General features: G+C 38.9%; 1 pseudogene; it reads left to right on the top strand.

The window, feature by feature from the left end:
• The first annotated feature begins 1,288 nt into the window (after positions 1-1,288).
• On the top strand, positions 1,289-6,319 carry LOC106792648 (annotated as a pseudogene).
• Positions 6,320-6,539: the final 220 nt, after the last annotated feature.

Below are 6,539 nucleotides of genomic sequence, written 5' to 3'. Positions count from 1 at the left end.
CCAGTCGTAAGAGATTATCTTTGGATGCAGTTTTGCCTGAAGACTTATTGTTATATATATTTTTATTTGGATATTTTAGTAGAATTTCTCGAATGAGACGTAAATGAAATTTCGTAAATGCTATATTCGTTTTGGACGTAGTTTTATAGAGTATGTAAGCATTGTAAATCGAAAGGTTCGGCATATAGAAAAAGAATTTCTTATACTATTTATGAGTTCTACGAACAGTATTAGTGGCATTTAAAATCATATCGGTTTTATCGACTACTTCCGTAACGCGATTATAGTTTGCTATGACACTTAGTTTTAGTATTAGTGCTATCTTTAAGCTATCTTAAGGCTCAGGCGGAAAACCGAAGCTCGTTTAATAAAAAGAGAACTGTCGCAACACGGTATGGTGAGGGTAATCTGGTTGCGACAAGACGGACACAAGTTGGACCAGGTGTAAAGCTACACCCGAAGTATTTGGGGCCATCCAAAGTAAGTAAAGTGCTAAAAAATAATCGCTATCTGGTACGAAAAGTGAAGGAACATGAAGGTCTATACATAACGTCCACAGCAGCCGATTCAATGAAACCGTAAGAACATATATAGGCGACGGAAAGGATCAGGGGGAGCATTTCGTGATAGTTTATTGTTATTAGATGACCATTAGGCGTTAAAGTAAACGGGAAGACAACGGGGGACGGTGAAGGGATACGAAAGACGACGATAAGCGACGAAGAGTCGAAAACATAGGCAACAATCAAGTTCAAGACATTAGTCCGAAAACCATTCCAGAAAGTGTTCAAGAAACTATTCAAGAAGATATTCATGAATCTGTTTCTGAAATCGTTCCAGAACATGATTCAGAAACTGTTCCAGAAGCAGCTCAAACAATAGAAACTACTATTAATCAACAAGCTAATTCAACTTTAACAGACGATAATAGACCATATGAAAGGTCATCCGCAAATAACTGTCAAAGACAGGCTTAATAATAAATTGAAATGTGAAGCGTCGCAAAAAATCGACAAATTTCATCTGAAAGAAGTTCTTATCTTGGGATCAGGAGGACTTAGCATTGGTCAAGCTAGTGAATTCGATTATTCTGGTTCACAAGCGATCGGAATGCATCCAAACACTTCTAGTAAATCCTAATATTGCCACAGTGCGAATTACCGAAGGTATGTCTGACAAAGTTTACTTGTTACCAATCTTTCCGAATAATGATAAACAATTAATACGCTCAAAAAGACCCGATGGAGTGTTATTAACATTTGGCGGAAAAACTGCATTAAACTGCAGAATGGAATTGGAGAGAACCGGTGCATTCACAAAATACAATGTTAACATTTTAGTCACACCGATCGAATCTATCATACAAATGGAAGACCGAAAAATATTTGCTAAACGTATCAATGAGATTCAAGAAAAAATTGCACCGAGTGCAGCTGTATACTCCATAAAGGAGGCCTTAGAAGCAGCTAAGATACTCGATTATCCGATTATGGCAAGAGCAGCGTTTTCTCTCGGAGGTCTCGGTTCAGGTTTCGCTAATACGCAAGACGAATAAAAAAACATTAGCGCAACAGGCGCTCTCCCATTCGAATCAACTTATTATAGACAAATCATTGAAGGGTTGGAAAGAAAGTTGAATACGAAGTAATACGAAATGCATACGACAATTGTATCGCAGTTTGCAACATAGAGAATATTGATCCGATTGAAATTTACACTAGTGAATCAATTGTCGTTACACCTAGTCAAATTCTGTCGAATTAAGAATACAACATACTTAGTACTACGGCCATTAAAGTAATCAGACATTTTGGAATAGTATGTAGGAGAAGTTAATGCAAGCTATCGAGAAGTTCTGCTTTGCCTAGCAAAGCAACCGGTTATCCTCCTTATGTAGCTGCTAAATTAGCACTGAATTATCATTTACCGGATATTCATAATTCCGTAACTGGACGAACGACAGCTTGTTTCGAACCTAGCTTGGATTATTGCGTTGTCAAAATACCCAGATAGAATTTTAGCAAATTCAAACAAGTCAGCACAAAAATTGGTAGTTCTATGAAAAGTGTAGGCGAGGTAGTGGCGATTGGTCGCAAATTCGAGGAAGCTTTCCAAAAAGCATTGAGAATAGTTGACGAAAATGTTAATTGTTTCGATCCGTACATCAAATCTGTCAACGACGAGGAATTGAAAAAACCTACGGACAAGAGAATTTTTGTTCTAGCTGCTTCCCTAAAAGCTGGATATTCTATGGATCGTCTCTACAAACTAACAAAAATAGATCGTTGGTTTCTGCAAAAGATGAAGAACATAATCGACCTATATTCGGTTTTGGAAAGTACCGATCATACAAAATTATCGCATGACATGCTGTTACGTGCAAAAAAAATTGGATTTTCCGATAAACAAATGGTCACTGTGATTAAGAGTTCTGAACTAGCAGTGCGTATACAAAGACAAGAAAGTAACATCAGACCTATGGTTAAACAAATAGATACCGTTGCTGCCGAATGGCCAGCGACTRCGAATTATCTTTATTTGACTTACAATGGTACCACCCATGATGTCGATTTTCCAGGGGGTTATACAATGGTTATAGGTTCTGGAGTATACAGAATCGGCAGTTTTGTAGAATTTGATTGGTGTGCTGTAAGTTGTCTACGTGAACTTCGAAATTTAAATCGTAAAACCATTATGGTCAATTATAATCCTGAAACAGTGAGCACGGATTACGACATGAGCGATCGTCTTTACTTCGAAGAAATTACATTCGAAATAGTAATGGACATTTACCACAACGAATCGCCAGAAGGAATCATTTTATCTATGGGTGGAAAATTGCCGAACAATATTGCTATTAATCTTCACAGACAACAAGCTAGAATACTTGGAACGTCACCAGAATCTGTAGACGGTGCGGAAAATCAATTTAAATTTTTGGAATTTTAATTGGAATTTTACAACCCAGATGGAAAGAATTGACTAATCTCAAATCTGCAATTCAATTTTGCGAAGACGTTGGTTATCCTTGCCTAGTACGACCGTCTTATGTTTTAAGCGGTGCTGCTATGAATGTCGCATATTCCAATCAAGATCTCGAATCTTATTTGAAAAGTGCCAGCGAAGTCAGCAAGGAACATCCCGTTGTGATATCAAAATTCATCCTGGAAGCAAAAGAAATCGACGTGGATGCTGTAGCGTATTCTATGCATTGCTGTTTCTGAACACGTCGAAAATGCTGGTGTACATTCAGGAGATGCTACATTAGTAACACCTCCGCAAGATATCAATGCAAAAACTTTAGCAAAAATCAAATCGATTTCCAAAGCTGTTGCTGCATCTTTAGGAGTAACTGGTTCCTATAAATGCAATTGATTGCAAAGAACAATGAATTAAAGATGATAGAATGCAACGTAAGAGTTTCAAAATCTTTCCCATTCGTTTCCAAAACCTTGGATCMCGATTTTGTCGCAATGGCAACACGATTGATAGTTGGTGAATCGGTTGAACCTGTAGATGTTCTAGCTGGGAGTGGAAAAGTTGGTATTAAAGTACCGCAGTTTTCATTCTCTCGTCTAGCAGCTGCCGAAGTCATGTTAGGTGTTAAATGGTGTCAACGGGAGAAGTCGCTTGCTTCGAAGAAAATCGTTACGAAGCGTATCTCCAAGGAATGATGAGTACCGGTTTTYATATACCACAAAAAGGGATCTTATTATCAATAGGAAGTTTTAAACATAAATTGGAATTATTACCAGGCATTAGCAGTCTGCACAAGATGGGTTACAATTTGTATGCCAGCATAGGCACTGCGGACTTTTACAGTGAACACGGAGTYGAGGTGGAACCGGTGCAATGGACTTTCGAAAACATCGGCGTTAACGAGGACTCCAGTCCGAGTGAATTAAGACATCTTGCTGATTTCCTTTCGAAAAAAGAATTCGACCTCGTCATTAATTTGCCAATGAGAAATGGTGGTACTAGACGTGTGTCAAACATCATGACGCATGGTTATCGTACCAGAAGATTGGCGGTAGATTATTCTGTTCTACTTGTCACGGATGTTAAATGTGCCAAACTTCTTGTTGAGGCAATGAGAATATTAGGTGGACGTGCACTGCGTATGAAGACGCACACGGATTGCATGTCTTCCCGAAGAATGATTAAACTACCAGGATTCATAGATGTTCACGTACACACTCGTGATCCTGRTGCAAATCACAAAGAAGATTTTGCATCATGCACGGCTGCCGCTTTGGCTGGTGGTATCACCATGATATTTGCTATGCCCAACACCAGTCCAGCTGTCGTTGATCATCAGACCTTTGCCTTGGCAAAAGAGCGTACCGTAGCTGGTGCAAGATGCGATTATGCTCTTTTCGTTGGTGCATCATCGGACAATTACGATATAATACCAGAACTCGCACCCCTTGCCACAGGTCTCAAGATGTATCTGAATGATACATTCACGACGCTACGTCTGCTAGATCTGAACATTTGGACAAAACATTTCCAAAACTGGCCTAAAAAAAATCCTATATGTGTTCATGCTGAGGGACAAACTACAGCAGCTATTCTACTTTTGGCCAATCTGTACAACAGACCTGTTCATATTTGTCATGTTGCAAGAAAAGAAGAAATTCAAATCATACGTACTACTAAAGAAAAGGGTCTAGCAGTAACGTGTGAAGTATGTCCACATCATCTTTTCCTTTGTCAAGATGATATTTAAAATGGATAGGTGAAAGAAAGGGTCAAGTACGACCTCGTTTGGTATCTAAAGAGGATCAACAAGCGTTATGGGACAATTTAGATGTGATCGATTGTTTCGCGACGGATCATGCACCTCACACCGTTGAAGAAAAATTAAGCGAAAATGCGCCACCAGRWTTTCCAGGATTGGAAACAATTTTAGCATTGTTACTTAATGCCGTRCACAAAGGAAGACTTACGATAGAAGAACTGGTCGAGAAGTTTTACAAGAATCCAAAAAAGATATTCAACATACCAGATCAACCAAATACCTACATAGAAGTTGATCTCGACGATGAATGGGTGTAATGCCATTTAGCAAAGCTCAATGGAAACCTTTCGCTGGTATAAAAGTTCATGGATCTGTTCACAGAGTTGTCCTTAGAGGTGAAGTAGCTTACGTGGAAGGACAAGTTCTGGTTAATCCAGGTTTTGGTCAGGATATCAAAGAAATGCAAAGAAATATAAAAAATTAGTCTGTTGTCCATGCACCAACGATCGATGTGGACATCGACCATCCAAAGTTACTCGAAGTTCAACGAACAATTTCACGCTTTTCCTTTAGTAGTTCAATACGTCACAAGAGCGATAGTAGTAAAAATTTGCATCTACAATTGACACCGTCGAGTCATGTTACTTGCAATCTGACCGGTCATCATATTCTTTCGGCAGATATATTTAATAAAGAAGAACTAAAARAGGTGTTTAAYCTTGCCGAAACATTTCAGAATGYGATTCGAAAAGAACGAACTTTGGATCACATACTCAGAGGAAAAATTATGGCATCTATTTTTTACGAAGCCAGTACCAGAACGTCGTGCAGTTTCGCAGCTGCTATGGAACGACTAGGTGGAAGGGTTATTTACTCTAATGGATCTACGTCATCGGTTAAAAAGGGTGAAACCTTAGAAGATTCTGTGGCTGCAATGGCTGGTTATGCGGATGTTGTTGTCGTTAGACACCCTGAGCCTGATGGTGTTTTAAGAGCATCTCAACACTGTAGAAAACCTCTAATAAATGCCGGCGACGGTATTGGTGAACACCTCACACAGGCCTTATTGGATATCTTCACGATTCGCAATGAGATTGGAACTATTAATGGTTTAACGATCACTATGGTCGGGGATTTAAAGCACGAAAGAACCGTTCATTCTCTTGCCAGGTTACTGACCTTGTATAACGTTGAACTTCGATATGTATCTCCACCCGGGCTTGAAATGCCCGAATATGTGATTGATTATGTGTCAAAGCGTGGCGTATCTCAAGAAATGTTTAAAAGTCTCGAGGCAGCATTACAAGATACGGATGTATTKTATATGACACGTATTCAACGTGAACGTTTCGCTACGCATGAGGAATATAGACAGGTTTGTGGTCATTTCATAGTGACACCGCAATTAATGTCACGCGCAAAGAAGAAAATGGTAGTAATGTATCCTCTTCCACGTGTTTTCGAAATAAGTACAGAATTTGACATGGATCCTCGAGCYGCTTATTTTAGACAAGCGGAGAACGGCGTTTATGTTCGCATGGCTCTCCTTGCTATAATTCTCGGCCGTGTCTGATTCATCGAAGATAACTGTCCTCCTTATTAAAACCAGACACTCGTTTGTGAGTCAACGTTAATCAAACTACGACAAATTGTAAAAAAGAAATAAAGAAAAGAAACATTTTGACGAGGACCTAGGACATCACCTATCCGAAATTCTAATTAGACTGTGATAAAAGGAATAATAACCGTGAAATTGCAAAACACTATACGTTCACAATATTTTTTGTTTTTTTTTTTT

The sequence above is a fragment of the Polistes canadensis genome, unplaced genomic scaffold (genome assembly GCF_001313835.1).
Source record: "Polistes canadensis isolate GaletaPanama2010 unplaced genomic scaffold, ASM131383v1 scaffold_520, whole genome shotgun sequence".
In the NCBI taxonomy this organism is placed as follows: Eukaryota; Metazoa; Arthropoda; class Insecta; order Hymenoptera; family Vespidae; genus Polistes; species Polistes canadensis.
This window is presented reverse-complemented; position numbering and strand designations above follow the sequence as displayed.